The sequence below is a fragment of the Macaca nemestrina genome, chromosome 6 (genome assembly GCF_043159975.1).
Source record: "Macaca nemestrina isolate mMacNem1 chromosome 6, mMacNem.hap1, whole genome shotgun sequence".
In the NCBI taxonomy this organism is placed as follows: domain Eukaryota; kingdom Metazoa; phylum Chordata; class Mammalia; order Primates; family Cercopithecidae; genus Macaca; species Macaca nemestrina.
The window spans coordinates 121715995-121733109 of NC_092130.1; the positions used below are offsets into that span (position 1 = coordinate 121715995).

A 17115-nucleotide genomic window follows, 5' to 3' on the forward strand; every position below is an offset into this window, starting at 1 on the left:
CTTAACCAAAAGACTTTTAGAAAATTGCAGCAGTGCTTTGAAGTGCTTCATGAAGTTGAGCTATTTCAGGCCTGTTCAAGAATAGGTTGTATGCCAATGTGGGTTTGCCATATATGCAGTGGATCTTCCATATCTGCAGTGGTGTTTTGGTTGACATTTAGGATCTTTTCAAGCTCATGGTTCTGTTTCATGAGTACACAGATGAAGCCAATTCACTTTATATGTGAAATCTACCTAGTTTAAAATTCCTTTCATCTCCTCTCAAACACATTTGAGAAAATCATTACAAATCAAGAGGCCAATGTGAAGCTTAAAATATATTTTCTTTTTTTTTTTTTTTCTTTTTTTTTCTTTTTTTTTTTTTTTTTGAGACGGAGTCTCACGCTGTTGCCCAGGCTGGAGTGCAGTGGCGCGATCTCGGCTCACTGCAAGCTCCGCCTCCTGGGTTCACGCCATTCTCCTGCCTCAGCCTCCTGAGTAGCTAGGACTACAGGCGCCCGCCACCGCGCCCGGCTAATTTTTTGTATTTTTAGTAGAGACGGGGTTTCACTGTGGTCTCGATCTCCTGACCTTGTGATCCGCCCGCCTCGGCCTCCCAAAGTGCTGGGATTACAGGCTTGAGCCACCGCGCCCGGCAAAATATATTTTCTTAAATGTCCTTGAAAAAGAGATTATGCTTTGGACATAGTGTTTTGGACTAAACCAGGAGGCAAACTGCTGAGCATCCAGAAGCTTCTAGAGGGGACAGCATTGTAGGTTCATTATGTTTGGAAAACAGTGGCCTGGACTATTTGTATGCAGGTGGGGATATCCCCTTACTGGGGAGTGAGCACTCATCCTCAAAGCCATTTGCATGTTCTGCACCTTTCTGAACCCTTCCCAGTGCCAAGTCCAAAATGAGTCATGAGACTGACTGCATGCACCATATGGTAAACCTGAGAACCATCCCCCTACTGAAGGACGCACACCAGGGCATGACTTGTTTAAGGCTACACAACTTCTGCCGAAAGATGACTTTGCCACGGCTTTTAAACATATGACGCAAGTTTTGTGCTGTGAAAAGTCTCCACTTAGAGTTTAAGTATTTTTGTTCAGAGGGATAAAAGAAAAGAAAACAAGCACATAAGTCCTAACACAGGGCCTGTTTATAGCAATGGATGAGGCAGGTCTCACTCCCCTTACTACATCCCCGACTGCTTCTAGCTGCATTAATTAGCTTAAAGGGGCTTCAGGGCTAGTAGGTAATGAAAACAGCCATACCTTCTGCAATTATTTATATAGAACAGTTACTTAGCTTCCATTTTTATGCACCCCTCATGGTACTGACTTTCCACTTTCTGTTTTCATTTTTAGAAAATAAGTTGCTATGAAACTTACATCTATTGACTTTGAGGATGCTTCTAGAAAATCATTTGAATATTTTTAAAACCAAAGATTTCTATATTTCTGCTAACTTTTTAAAGAGGAGTCCAAGTCTGAGAGAGACAAAAACCCAACTCTAATTATATCTGTGGTGCCTGGGAGACATCCCCAGCTTAGATGAATAAATGTGAAAAGAGAAAACAATCATAGGCAATTAGCTGGGTCTTGGCTTAATGTCAGCAATGTATCCACTGTGAACCTCAAGCCCTCCCCACTCTGTGGGCACCAGTCTCCCTCCCTCCTTTCCTACCCTCAGTCACTCTTCCAGTTAGCAAAGCAGAGAAGGCCTCTGACTCGTATTGTTTCTCTGGAATTAGGCGCGACAGTCTTTTCCAGTGACTTCTTAAAAGTCTGTCCCTTCTTCTGGTCATCATTGTATTCTGCCCCCTGTCCCCTCCCCATGCACACCTCCCCCCCACCACAAACCCACGCCTTGTTAAGTCATTTTACTGGAAAACTGCTTGGCACCGAGCACCTCTTCTTTCAATTATAGCAGCTTTTCAAGGTCTCATTGACCCACACAGAATGCCACTGGCCGAGTGTAAGTGTCAGAGAAATACATTTCTTTTAAAACACTCTGCATTTCTACTGCAAATACGAACCCTCCCCAAGTCCATCACATCTGGTGATAACCACTGTCAGGCTGGAGAGTGGACTCATGGTGCTCTCAGGGCGACCTCGCAGGGGCTTGGCCTTGGCACCAAGGGGAGAGCCTGATTGGCTGGCTGTTTCATTGCCGGGTCTCTGAGGGCCAATCAGGATTTGCATCTCAGCCACCTGCTTTCTGAGGCACACTGAGCAAGATGGCCGTCTCATCGTGCTAAGGCTTGCTCCTGGAGTTCCCATCTTAGCCCTACAGCGGGACATTTTGCCACCACCTCTTTGTGTGTTGGGAAGATGACATCTTTTCTTCTCTTCCTGCTTCTCTGATTGGTGAGTTTGAGATGGAGAAATGGACACGTGCAGTTCAACCCCTTCCATTCTCACTTTCCAAGAAGCAAGCTTTCTCTGTCTCTGGAAGTTTCCTGGGACTGGACTTTGTCTTGGCAAAGGGAGAGCCTGCAGTTTGGTTGGGAAATGTTAAATAGGGCTGTGTGAGAAATCTTAGGTGCAGACTGGGGCTCTTCGTCTAGCTTTATCAGCAATAGAGCAGACATTCTTGGCCCCAGCTCAGAGCCCCAGCCTCCCTTGTCTACCTGTCAACTGCTTTGGGGCTTGGAGCAGAAAAGCAGGGAAGTAATTGTCACCCTCTAACTCCAGCACTGCCCTCAGGAATGAAGAGAGGAGCCAGGGAACTCCTGCGGGAATTCCCTGAGAAGACCACAGGGATATAAAATATAATGAAGTGATGTGGGGAAAAAAATTGATAAACCAGCATGCAGATTGAGGATGAAACTCAAGGATACAGGAAAGCTGAATCTCATGTTTTTCTCTTAGGAAATTCCTCTCAACATGTGAAACAGGAAGACTGAGGGTTTCTCCTAGAGTTGTTGAAAGAATGGCACTTTACAGAATTAGTTTCATGAAGCGTGTGAAAGGGAATCATCTGTTAATGCACCATGAAGTCATTATTAGAGTTTTCTTAGAATACTACCCAGGCGCTGGTAGAAATTGATTTACACAAGTGTTCTTGTTGCACTTGAAGCAGAATTAGGAATTTAGCTAAAACTTTTCAGATACAAGAGATTAGACCTGCAGGAGAGGTAAGAGAATTTGGTGGAAGCGGGAAGCAGAGAGCACCTTGACTAATTTTAAGAGCTCACCCAAGGCCAGTAGTTTTCCACCCATTAGAATCACCTAAGGAATTGCGGAACAATTCCAACATTTGGGTTCCTTCCCACGTCATTCAAACCAGACACTCTGGTGATGAGCCAAGGAGTCGGTATTGTTAAAAACTGCCCAGGTGATTCTGTCTGGTGTGCAGCTGGGACTGAAAAACAGTGTCCTAGTAGGCTAAGGAAGCACTGGTCATCTGTCCCTTGCCTTTGGGAGCAGCCACAGGTGATGGTGATGATGGTGGTGGTGGTGGTGAGTGGGGAATTTACGTACTCTTTCTTCCCTAACGAATCTAAAGCTCTGCTACTTGAAGGGTGGTCCCTGGACTAGCTGCATCCTCACTTGGGACCTTGTTCAAAAATGCAGAATTTGGGGCCCCACCCTAGACCTGGACCTATTGAATTGGAACTGTAGTGGGGAAATGTTTCTTGAACTTTAATGCGCATAGGAAACACCTGGGATCTTGTTAAAATGCAGATTCTGTTTCAGTAGGTCTGGGGTGTACTCCAAGGTCCTGCATTTCTAACAATCTCCCAAGTGATTCCAGTGCTTCCAATCCACGGACCACACTTTGAGCAGCAAGGCAGCTGAGGACTTGGAGCAACCACAAATGGAAGTTGCTCAAAGAGCACTGCTCCAGCTTTGGACTGCTCTGTAGGAATGGTGCTGAAAATGTTGCATGGTGCATCTTCAGGGACATAACAGACACTGAAGATTTTATAGGAGTGGCTGCCATTCCCAGAACAGTCAACAGTAATTACCACCATCAGGAGATGCTGTTGCTGGGAACTTCCAGGAACTGCCAATTGGAGCTGGCACCAAAGGAAACTGCAATGGGAGAATCGAGTTAACAAGACTGCTTAGCAAGTTGGAACCCTCTCTGTATTCCACCCCAAGTCACACTTGAGAATGAGGGAATTGGCTGTTCTTAATCACTTGCTATCTGGAGGAGAGAACCAGTCTTTCCATATACTTCACACTGAAATTAGATAATTTTTCATAAGATTCCTCTTGGGGCTTGTGTATTCCTTTACTCCACATATATTTTTGAGGATCTACTTTGTACCAGGTAGTATGCTAGGACTTAGATTTGAATGTTTAGAAACTGAGTGAGGCTCCAGCCAGCAGTAGACACCTAGAATTGCAACTCAACCCTCATTGGAGAGGACACTGTGGCTTGAGAGAAGGTTATATTGGGATAGTGTCCATAAACAACTTAGCTATTATATAAACCTTGGGCCTAACATCAGTTGATGTCAATTTCGGAAATAAGACTATATATGATTCATTTGGAATCAGGCACTGGAAAAGCCAATGCTATTACTGGAAGGAATTTGACACCACTGAGCTACCCTAGGATAAAGGCTAAGTACACAATATTTTGCAATGAAATAGCAGCCATAGAAGATATTGTATGACTGCACTGGGGGTTTAGTACTATAACCAATTTGAGAATTTGGGAATGATTCAGTTCTGGGCAGGGGATGTAAGTGGGAGCTTGAACCATGGGCTGTATTCCTCCTCTCCATATGGAAAGGCTTTGCCTATATCATTTAGGATGTCCTTTCCCATCCTGCCCTTTAAAGCAGTGTGCTCAGAAGAGGTATTGCTGGCCTCCAGAGATCTCAAACACCCTGCAGATAATGTTTCTTGTGACTTTTATAAGGCCAAGGGCTTCCTATTTGAAGAGCTATGCTCACCTGTTGTGAAGGCAAGAAGACGTCTCAGTCAATATGTACTCTAGTGACCCAGAAGCAGGGGAATGTCAAATAACAAAACAATTGCTGATCAGGAGTTCTGAAACCTCAGCTTACCCAGGAACACAATAGGAACTCATTAGCAGTAGCGACCCTAAGGGGAAGCCATTATAATCCTCACCCCACCCCCACCCCACCCTGCAAAGATATGTTAGAATCCACAGCTCACCAATGTTAAATGACTCGAATAAAGTTACAGGGTAGTAGAAACAAGTGGAGAAGAACAAAGGTTTTCTGACTTCTAGTACCAGAGAAATTAGAAATGCTTAAGAAACAAGAAACTGCAGAAGAAAAAGACCTGTCATTATAGTTGGGGGTGTGTGTGCAAAAGGAAATATGTAATCATCTCAATTTGAGGGACCGCCATGTGTGGGCAAACACAACAGACTGAGAAGTTACAAAGGAGATGGAGGACCAAAGGAGTGTGCAATATAACTGGAAATAGGACAGATATAATGGAAATACACAATAACATAAGTCACATAAGCACAAAATATATACCTAAGTGATGACAGCTGTATAAGGAGCCGGGCAGCGTAGGGGAGAGAAGAAGGCTCAGGGAGGTAATTGGAAAAGTGTGTGGGTAGAAAGGAACTTGATAGACAGCAGCAGTGTTTGCATCTACCCGAGGAAAGGCACTTGCTGCTGAGACAGGTTTAAGTAAGTTCCCCGGGGCCAAGATAGAGTCTTCCAAAGGGCTCTGAGGTTCTAGCACTGGAGAAAGTAGAGCATGAAATTGCCTTCCAGGGACAGTCTGGTTGGAAAGGGAGTAGGAGAAATAAGAGAAGGCTCCGTTGTAATATACAAGATGAAAGGAAAAGAAAGACAAGTAAAAGGAATGATCTGAAACCACCTGGATACTGGAGCACAATTGTGAGAACTGGGTAAGAAGAGTCCATTTTCTTACCATCCCTTTTTCCCCCTTTCCAAAGCATCCTATATTCCATTTTGGATTATTCTTGATAAGTTTCCTTTCCTGTTGAATGTGCACTCCAGCTTGATAAATAGGCATTTTTAATATAGCTGCTGGATCCAAATTGAAGGGGGGAATAATCTAGCAAAATATCCACAAATTAGCTGTACTTCCTTTTGTAACATAAGGCAGCTCTATTCACTCACCTGAGATGGGGTGGAAGATCTCACACACTGTTCTCTGCTTTCCTTTTCTGCTTTGTTCAGAGACAGAAGATGTAGGTACTCTGCTGAGCATGGAACTCCTGGCTCCCTCCTCCACCTCAACATATGCTTATTCAGGTAGAGCCCAGCTGGGGACTGACAGTGGTAGAGCATTGCTGATTTAGGTTCCTCACATAAAGCACTGTAGACAAGGGCAGAGACAAAAATCTCTGGTAGTATGCTTGCAGGGGATCTGAGTTTTTAATGTATTTGATTGGTTTAGCATGTCGAAGATCAAGGCTTGGAAGCAGGGAAAAAAATTACACATCTTTCCAGCAGAGCCAATGTAATGCTTGCCTGCGAGCAACCAGGAATTGTGCTGTATGCTGTGCACACCTGTCTCATAGACCTAAGGTAATGGAATCTGCAATCCAGTGGACCATGGAACTGCTTGAGTTCTGGGCACCGTCTGTGCCAGCATGCCTGCTGAATCGGTATCTCTCAGGAGGGGGCCAGAAATCAATCTCACGCATTCCCCAGAGACCTTTAGAACTATGACTTAGAGGGACTGTGTAATAATAGAAATGACTTACTGGAAGGATAAATTTTTAGAAAATAGTTAAATACATTTTTAGAAAATAGCATCCTCAATAATACATGACTTTAATGAAACAAAAACAGAAAGCCATATATGGGACACTGTGAAGTGAAGGGCTAATAGTACAACAACCATACCACATGATACAACATGAAAATGAAAATGTTGAGAAGAAAGGGAACTGGGAGTGGTAAAATAGGACTGCAAGGAAACAACACTTGGAGTAGCACAATTTAAATCTGCATCAGAGTAATAAACAGCAGAACTAACAGGGTAGAATTTAAATCAGTAATGTGGAGGATAAGCCTAGAAATTGTTCCAGAAGATAGTGAAAAGCAGGGGAAAAGAAATACGTTAAAATGAATAAAGAAATGGTGGGTAAGAAAGTATTATTCAAAGGATGCAGGGAGCCAACCAAGAACTGCAGATTTCTTTTATTAAAAAAACCCTAAGAAGTTAATTGCTTCTCAACCTTTGGGCTAAGATTAAGTGTAAAAACTAGAGTAGTTAGAACAGAAGCAATAATCATGATGAAAAAGACAACTTTTCCAGGAAGAAAAAAGTTCCTGAATTCATAGATGAGAAGGGCCCCCTTGGTTCAGCCAAAGAATATTCTAAAAAAAAAATAAAAAATAAAAAATCCAACAAAACCTTGAATTACAAGGATAAGTGAATAAATCTGCATGCATCTAACCAGAAGAATATAACCACAAATGAACAAAATCAGACAAACTTTCAACTTGTTTATGCAATTGTAAATGCCAGAAAAATAATGGTGCTGTGTTTACAAGATGTTGAAGGGAAAATTATAAACTAAGAATATTATACACATTGTTTTTCATCTCTTAAGGCAACAGAAGTACACTTCTAGACAAAGATTTCAAAAATATACCTCCTATGTATTTCATCTTGAAAAAATCATTTGAGGATGTACTCTGGCTGACTAATTGATGAATTAAAATTAAGATCCCAAGAAGAAAGAAGCAAATCCTAGTATAAAGACTAGCAGGGAGAATTGAAAATGGCAAAGCAAAAAGTTTTATCTATATAATTGTAAATGAGTTGAAGCTTGTTGGTCAATTCCACTCCAAACAATATTGTCTTCAGTTGCATGGGCTCTGGTATACTAATAATGCAAATTAGTTCTCCCTAAACTGTAAGCTGGGAGAGGGCAAGGGCCATGCCACCTTATTCACCACTTTGTCTCCAGTGTCCATTCCTAGCTTGTAGTGATGTTTATTAAACATTTATTGGACTTCCTACGTGAGTATTCTTTTAAACTCTCAGCAGACAGGCCTTATGAATTCTATCATAACATTCTGGCTGGGAGATGGAAGATTTTGGACAACAAAATGAGGGAAGAGAAATATTACAAAACTGTCAGAGGAGAGAGCAAACTCCCCCACTGAGCCAAGTCATCTTGCCCTCTTTTCTTCATCAGGAAAGAGGCGGTAGTTCTAAGAGACCAAAAAAGTCATGTGCCTGTTTTTATAGGCACCAAGATGTAGTAAGTTCTAGTTCCATTCCTCTGAAGATAGGGGTGGGAAGAGTCCAGCCTGTCTCTAAATAGGACAACTATCAAGCCTCTGGCTGTTTCTCAGATTCTGAAAGGCCTTGGGGCATGGGGGAAGCATAGAGGGTGTGTCCTGAGCCCAGAGTGGTCCAGGGAGTGGCATACTCCTTTCCTACAGACTCTAAGATCCCATTCCTCAACTACCTATCAACAAGTTCCAGGTCATAAATTCTCGGCAGTTTCTGGAAAAGGAAGTGAGGTACATAGGTGTAAGTGATGTTGTGTGTGGAATGATTTTCACCACATTTTTCAGCGAAGTATGCTCATGAATGGTCTTCATACTAAGAGTCGGAACCCAAGCCTAGAAACCAGGGAAGAGGAAAGATACGTGTATGTGTAGAAGGCATGGGGCAAGAAGGAACAGTCATTCGTGTACCTTTCCCTCAGTGCACTGAAAGAAATGCATTCAGGCCGGGCGCAGTGGCTCATGCCTGTAATCCCAGCACTTTGGGAGGCGGAGGTAGGTAGATCAAGAGGTCAGGAGATCAAGACCATCCTGGCTAACATGGTGAAACCCCATCTCTACTGAAAATACAAAAAATTAGCCAGGCATGATGGCGGGCATCTGTAGTCCCAGCTACTCGGGAGGCTGAGGCAGGAGAATGGCGTGAACCCAGGAGGCGGAGCTTGCAGTGAGCCAAGGTTGTGCCACTGCACTCCAGCCTGGGCGATAGAGCGAGACTCCGTCTCAAAAAAAAAAAAAAAAAAAAAAAGAAAGAAAGAAATGCATTCAGAGAGCCAAGGAGAAATAGGGACAGCCAGGCCCAGGCTGTGAGCAGGTTCAGGGAGTCTCACTTAAACGCAGTTAAGTCGTAGTTGCCTTCCACACCTCATTTCACTTGGTAAGAACAAGCAGTCTCACAGAAGCAACTCCACTCCATTAATAAACTTAGCAGGGTTTATCAAGCATGTGTCAAATATGGGACATTTCCATACTGGGAACTAAGGACAAAGACACAATTCCTTGTTTTTATATGTTTTTTTCTATTAAGATATAGGAATGGCCACCTCCACCTTATTCAGTTAAAAGAATGACTGCTTTTTATTCTTGAAGACTTGATCTAGATGTTTTCTCTTTGTAGTCGCTCCTGACCTCCAGTCCCTCTTTTGAGCCCTCCCAGATTATTGTAGGGATGTAGGTGGAAGTAAATAAACTTGAAAAGGTGTGCCAGACCTCAGGAGTCCTTGGAGATAGACATGGAGGCTTGTGTTAAAAGTTTGTTAGAAGGTTTTCACTTTGAAGTTGAGAAATTCAGGCCAGTGAGCCAAGGCATGAGAGATGTAACCAGGTTTTGTTCATGGGGGCTCAAAATCAAGGGCAGCCGATGAAGTGACAGAGAGAACTGGCTCAGAAATCTGAGCAGCAGCAGCTTGCAGGTACTTAGATGGGTGGGAAAGGGGGACTCAACTGAGGTACCAAGGGGCCCCTCTGCACACACCAACTCTCTCAGTAACCATTACGGTCTATCCTTTGAAAATAACACAAATGTAATGTCTTTATATTAAAGCTAAGATTCAGCCTAGAAGGTGAAGTTTGACATTGAGGATGAATGCCACTTAGTGCAGTAGTTTGTTTGTTTGTTTGTTTTTTGTGTGTATTTTGAGATGGAGTCTCACTCTGTCACCACGCTGGAGTGCAGTGGTATAATCTCGGCTCACTGCAACCTCCGACTCCCTGGTTCAGGCGATTCTCCTGCCTCATCCTCCTGAGTAGCTGGGATTACAGGCACATGCCATCACGCCCAGCTAATTTTTGTATTTTTAGTAGAGACGGGGTTTCACCATGTTGGCCAGGATGGTCTCGATCTCCTGACCTTGTGATCCACCCACCTCAGCCTCCCAAAGTGTTGGGATGACAGGCATGAACCACCACACCCAGCCCAGTGCAGTGGTTCTTAATCCTGAAGACACATTAAAATAATCTGAGACATTAAAAAAAAAAAACCAATCCCTGGACCCACCCCAAACTAAATAATTCAGATCTCTGGGCATGCAGACTGGGTGTTGGTATATTTTTAAAACACTCCCTGGCTGACTCTAATCTCCAAAACTCTAATGGAAGAGAATTCGGAGGCAAGTAGGGGGCCTTGCTGCAAAATGTGGTCTCTATATCAGCATCACAGGGAGGCTTGATGGAAATACAGCCTCTCAGGCCCCATACCAGACCTACTGGATTAGAATTTGCATCTTAACAATGTCCTCAGAGCATTTGTAGGTACTTTGAGTATCACGATAGAGTAATCCTATGCAAGGTTTCAGCAGTGACTTGTTAAAATACTCCAGAATCAGAGAGCTAGAATTGATTTTAGTCACTGAATTCAGAGATCCCAATGTCCCCACAGGAATCAGGCAGAACAGTGAGTTAGGCAGGCCTGCCACCCCAGCAGCTCACATGGGCCTTGAAGACTAAACAAAACGAGAGAAGGTAGGGAGTAGTGAAGACAGGGGGAAAGCACACAGTTCCACTAGAGAAGGAATCTGACTCCGCTCCAACTTTGATTCTGCTGGAGTTACAACTTGACTCTAGCTGTTGTTTCTCTGAAATTTCCTGTTTTTTAAATGTTGGCAACTAATTTATGTCTTAAAAGTTTTTTCTATAGGTGTGATGGTTAATTTTAGATCTGATTTTACTGGGTTAAGGGATTTGGATTTGTGTCTCTACCCCAATGTTGGTAAAGGGACCTGGTGGGAGGTGATTGGATCATGGTGGCGGACTTCCCCCTTGCGGTTCTCATGAGAGTGTGTTTGTTCTCACAAGATCTGGTTGTTTTAAAGTGTGTAGCACCTCACCCTTCTTTCTCTTACTCCTGCTCTGGCCAGGTAAGATGCATTTGCTTTGCCTTCTGCCATGATTGAAAGTTTTCTGAAACTTCCAGCCATGCTTCCTGTACAGCCTGCAGAACTGTGAGTCAATTAAACCTCTTTCTTTATAAATTACCCAGTTTCAGGTATTTCTTTATAGCACTGCAAGAATGGACTAATATACCAGGTCGCTGGTAAAGCATTATTTTGGTGTCTGTGAGGGTGTTTCTGGAGGAGACTGGCATTGGAATGAGTGAACTGTGTAAGGAAGAGCCAACCTCACTCCAAGTGTGTGGGCACCATTTAATCCTTCGAGGGCCAGAATAGAACAAAAAGGCAGAGAAAAGGTAAATTCATGTTCTCTGCTGGAGGTGGACCATCCATCTTCTAGAGCCCTTGGACATCAGAACTCCAGGTTCTTGGGCCTTCAAACTCAGACTTATGCCAGTGGCCTCCTAGGATCTCAGGCCTTTGGCCTTGATCTGAAAGTTATACCATCAGCTTCCTTGATTCTCAGACATTTGGACTCCGACTGAATTACACCACCAGCTTCCCTGGTTCTACAGCTTGCACGTGGCACAGGATGGGACTTCTTTACCTCCATAATCACATGAGCCAATTCCCATAATAATTTCCTCTTACATATCTATAGATATTGACATATCTACATATATATCTGATTGGTTCCATTTCTCTGGAGAACCCTGATACAATGGGCAAATCACAACACACTGAGGACAGATTATACCCAAGGAATACCATTAATCTAAAACTCTTTCATATTAAAGATAAAGAAATTGTGTCTAGTTTTCTCATTCTCCACTTTCAGGAGAGAGTGACTCCAGTTTAAGTATCATTTAAATTTTCCACTTTTGTTTTAGGTAGTAGAGAGCTGCTGTCTTACAGAATTCTACAGCCACTGAAGGTGTAAGTGGCTCTGAGTGGGGGATCAAGAGGGGTTTCTCTGGAAAGACAATGAAGAAACTCAGATTCAATATCCAGATGTGTTGTTTTTGGTCTACCAGAGGGGCAGACCAAACCATTTCAGTTGACATTTCCTTCAACACCAGGCTTGTTTTGGGAGTCTGGGCCAGGTGACAATGTTGGCACTAAGAGCTTGTTTTCCCAATTGGAGTCAAAACATTTGCTGAGCAACCCCATAAATTGGCTAGACAAAAGTAAATAAGAAGAAGAGACATGGGGTAGGTGAGGTACTACATGGCCCTGTGTGAAAAGAAAGTTGGAGGGAAGTACCCTGCAAAAAAAGGCTGAGAGACAAGATGCAGGGATGGCTGGGCCAGCCAATTAGTCAACATTCAGCATTCATTCATCCCTCAACAGCTATTTATCATGCATCTGTTGTATCCCAGGCACAGCTATAGATACTAAAGATACAACAGTGACCACAACTGACCAAGCACCTGCCCTCATGGAGCTCACACCATTTTTCATGTGAGCATCCTACATCTATGAATCTTTATTTTTTTGAAACAGGGTTGCACTCTGGCCTAGACTAGGGTACAGTGGCATGATCATGGCTCATTGCAGCCTTGATCTCCCTGGGCTCAGGTGATCCTTCCAACTAAGCCTACCAAGTAGCTGGGACTACAGGCACGCACCACTACACCCCATTAATTTTTGTGTTTTTTGTAGAGGTGGGGTCTCTCCATGTTGCTCAGGCTGGTCTCGAGCTCCTGGGCTCAAGTCATTTGCCCACCTCAGCCTCCCAAAGTACTAGGATGACAGGCCTGAGCCACTGTGTCCTGCCCATTCCTGCATCTTAAATATCTTTGCCTCCCATCTGAATATCACAGCCAGCATCCTATTTTTAAGCCATACTGCTACAATATATTTACATCTGATATCATTTTCACATTAACCATCCTGGACCTATGAGATCTTGACAGTTTTTGCTCTTCTCAAAAACAAAGATCCTGATACCACGATGGTCATCACCAAGATTCACAGTCCTGTGAGGTGGGGTAATAGCTACTGATATTAGTATTTGTTTCAGATTGTAAACCCAGGAAAGTTGGAATATATCAAGGAATTTATTATCTTGTCTTCTTCACCTTAAATGGAATTTTTGGGTGTTTCATTCCAAATTTTTACCCTCTGTGATTTCTATATTTAACTTAGTGGTCATCTTCAGTCTTTGAGCTTTCTCTTGGTTGGAGGTTTCATTTCATAGTATCTCAGTTAAAATACATTTTATGGTAGGTAGTAACTTTGTCCTAATTGTATAAGCACTTTAGCCTGTTAGAAAGGGCAATCACAGTTGCCTTAAAAATGAGTATATTGGGGGCGTGCCCAAGATGGCCGAATAGGAACAGCTCCAGCCTCCAGCTCTCAGCGTGAGTGACGCAGAAGACGAGTGATTTCTGCATTTTCAACTGAGGTACCGGGTTCATCTCACTGGGGAGTGCTGGACAATTGGTGCTGGTCAGCTGGTGCAGCCCGACCAGTGAGAGCTGAAGCAGGGTGAGGCATCGCCTCACCTGGGAAGCACAAGGGGGAAGGGAATCCCTTTTTTTGCCAAGGGAAACTGAGACACACAACATCTGGAAAATCAGGTAACTCCCACTCTAATACTGCACTTTACCAAGGGTCTTAGCAAATGGCACACCAGGAGATTATATCCCACAACTGGCCCAGAGGGTCCCAGGCCCATGGAGCCTCCCTCATTGCTAGCACAGCAGTCTGAGATCTAACTGCAAGATGGCAGCGAGGCTGGGGGAGGGGTGCCCACCATGGCTGAGGCTTAAGTGGGTAAACAAAGCCACCAGGAAGCTCGAATTGGGTGGAGCCTACTGCATCTCAAAGAGGCTGGCCTGCCTCTGTAGACTGCTCCTCTGGGGACAGGGCATAGCTAAACAAAAAGCAGCAGAAACCTCGGCAGAGGTAAATGCCCCTGTCTGATAGCTTTGAAGAGAGCAGTGGATCTCTCAGCATGGAGGTTGAGATCTGAGAACAGACAGACTGCCTGCTCAAGTGGGTCCCTGACCCCTCAGTAGCCTAACTGGGAGACATCCCCCACTAGGTGCAGACCAACACCTCACACCTCACACAGTGGGGTACCCCCTGAGACGAAGCTTCCAGAGCAAGAATTAGACAGCAACACTCACTGTTCAGCAATATTCTATCTCCTGCAGTCTCCGCTGCTGATACCCAGGCAAACAGGGTCAGGAGTGGACCTCAAGTAAAATCCAACAGACCTATAGCTGAGGGTCCTGACTGTTAGAAGGAAAACTGACAAACAGGACACCCACACCCAAAACCCATCAGTACGTCACCATCATCAAAGACCAAAGGCAGATAAAACCACAAAGATGGGAAAAAGCAGGGCAGAAAAGCTGGAAATTCAAAAAATCAGAGCACATCTCCCCCTCCAAAGGAACGCAGCTCATCACCAGCAAGGGAACAAAGCTGGATGGAGAATGACTTTGATGAGTTGAGAGAAGAAGGCTTCAATTGATCAAACTTCTCAGAGCTAAAGGAGGAACTACGTAACCAGTGCAAAGAAACTAAAACCCTTTGAAAAAGAATGGATGAACAGATAACTAGAATAATCAATGCAGAGAAGACCTTAAGAGAACTGACAGAGATGAAAACCATAACACGAGAAATATGTGACAAATGCACAAGCTTCAGTAACCAACTCGATCAACTGGAAGAAAGAGTATCAGCGATTGAAGATCAAATGACTAAAATGAAGCGAGAAGAGAAGTGTGGAGAAAAAAGAGTAAAAAGAAATGAGCAAAGCCTCCAAGAAGTATGGGATTATGTGAAAAGACCAAATCTATGTCTGATTGGTGTGCCTGAAAGTGATGGGAAAAATGGAATCAAGTTGGAAAACATTCTGCAGGATATCATCCAGGAGAACTTCCCCAACCTAGTAAGGCAGGTCAACATCCAAATTCAGAAAGTACAGAGAACGCCACAAAGATACTCTTTGAGAAGAGCAACCCCAAGATGCATAATTTTCAGATTCACCAAACTTGAAATGAGGGAAAAAATTTAAGGGCAGCCAGAGAGAAAGGTTGGGTTACCCACAAAGGGAAGCCCATCAGACTAACAGCAGATCTCTCGGCAGAAGCTCTCCAAACCAGAAGAGAGTGGGGGCCAATATTCAACGTTCTTAAAGAAAAGAATTTTCAACCCAGAATTTCATGTCCAGCCAAACTAAGTTTCATAAGTGAAGGAGAAATAAAATCCTTTACAGACAAGCAAATCCTTAGAGATTTTGTAACCACCAGGCCTGCCCTACAAGAGATCCTGAAGGAAGCACTAAACATGGAAAGGAACAACAGGTACCAGCCACTGCAAAAACATGCCAAAATGTAAAGTCCATCGATGCTAGGAAGAAACTGCATCAACTAGTGAGCAAAATAACCAGCCAATATCATAATGACAGGATCAAGTTCACACATAACAATATTAACCTTAAATGTAAATGGACTAAATGGTCCAGTTAAAAGACACAGACTGGCAAATTGGATAAAGAGTCAAGATCCATCAGTGTGCTGTATTCAGGAGACCCATCTCATGTGCAGAGACACATATAGGCTCAAAATAAAGGGATGGAGGAAGATCTACCAAGCAAATGGAAAACAAAAAAAAAAAGCAAGGGTTGCAATCCTAGTCTCTGATAAAACAGACTTTAAACCAACAAAGATCAAAAGAGACAAAGAAGGCTATTACATAATGGTAAAAGGATCAATTCATCAGGAAGAACTAACTATCCTAAATATATATGCACCCAATACAGGAGCACCCAGATTCATAAAGCAAGTCCTTAGAGACTTACAAAGAGACTTAGACTCCATACAATAATAATGGGAGACTTTAACACCCCACTGTCAACATTAGACAGATCAATGAGACAGAAAGTTAACAAGGATATCCAGGAATTGAACTCAACTCTGAAGCAAGTGGACCTAATAGACATCTACAGAATTCTCCACCCCAAATCAACAGAATATACATTCTTCTCAGCACCACATCGCACTTATTCCAAAATTGACCACATAATCGGAAGTAAAGCACTCCTCAGCAAATGTAAAAACAGAAATGACAACAAACTGTCTCTCAGACCACAGTGCAATTAAATTAGAATTCAGGACTAAGAAACTCAATCAAAACTGCTCAACTACATGGAAACTGAACAACCTGCTCCTAGGTGACTACTGGGTACATAACGGAATGAAGGCAGAAATAAAGATGTTCTTTGAAACCAAAGAGAACAAAGATACAACATACCAGAAACTCTGGGACACATTTAAAGCAGTGTGTAGAGGGAAATTTATAGCACTAAATGCTCACAAGAGAAAGCTGGAAAGATCTAAAATTGACACCCTAACATCACAATTAAAAGAACTAGAGAAGCAAGAGCAAACACATTCAAAAGCTAGCAGAAGGCCAGAAATAACTAAGATCAGAGCAGAACTGAAGGAGATAGAGACAGAAAAAACCCTCCAAAAAAATCAATGAATCCAGGAGCTGGTTTTTTGAAAAAATCAACAAAATTGATAGACCACTAGCAAGACTAATAAAGAAGAAAAGAGAGAAGATTCAAATAGATGCAATAAAAAATAATAAAGGGGATATCACCACCAACCCCACAGAAATGCAAACTACCATCAGAGAATACTATAAACACCTCTACGCAAATAAACTAGAAAACCTAGAAGAAATGGATATTTCCTGGACACTTACACTCTCCCAAGACTAAACCAGGAAGAAGTTGAATCTCTGAATAGACCAATAGCAAGCTCTGAAATTGAGGCAATAATTAATAGTCTACCAACCAAAAAAAGTCCAGCACCAGACAGATTCACAGCCGAATTGTACCAGAGGTACAAGGAGGAGCTGGTACCATTCCTTCTGAAACTATTCCAATCAATAGAAAAAGAGGGAATCCTCCCTAATTCATTTTACAAGGCCAAAATCATCCTTATACCAAAGTCTGACAGAGATACAACAAAGAAAAAGAATTTTAGACCAATATCCCTGATGAACATTGATGCAAAAATCCTCAATAAAATACTGGAATACCGAATCCAGCAGCACAT

At 43.0% G+C, this 17115-nt stretch overlaps 1 long non-coding RNA gene across 1 annotated transcript in view; it reads left to right on the forward strand.

The window, feature by feature from the left end:
* Positions 1-2155: 2155 nt before the first annotated feature.
* LOC139363613 (uncharacterized) overlaps positions 2156-17115 on the forward strand; it is a 47452-nt gene continuing 32492 nt past the window's right edge. The window contains exons 1-2 of the long non-coding RNA XR_011624287.1: positions 2156-2355; positions 5703-5839. This is a non-coding gene — a long non-coding RNA (uncharacterized lncRNA). The remainder of the gene's footprint in view (positions 2356-5702; positions 5840-17115) is intronic.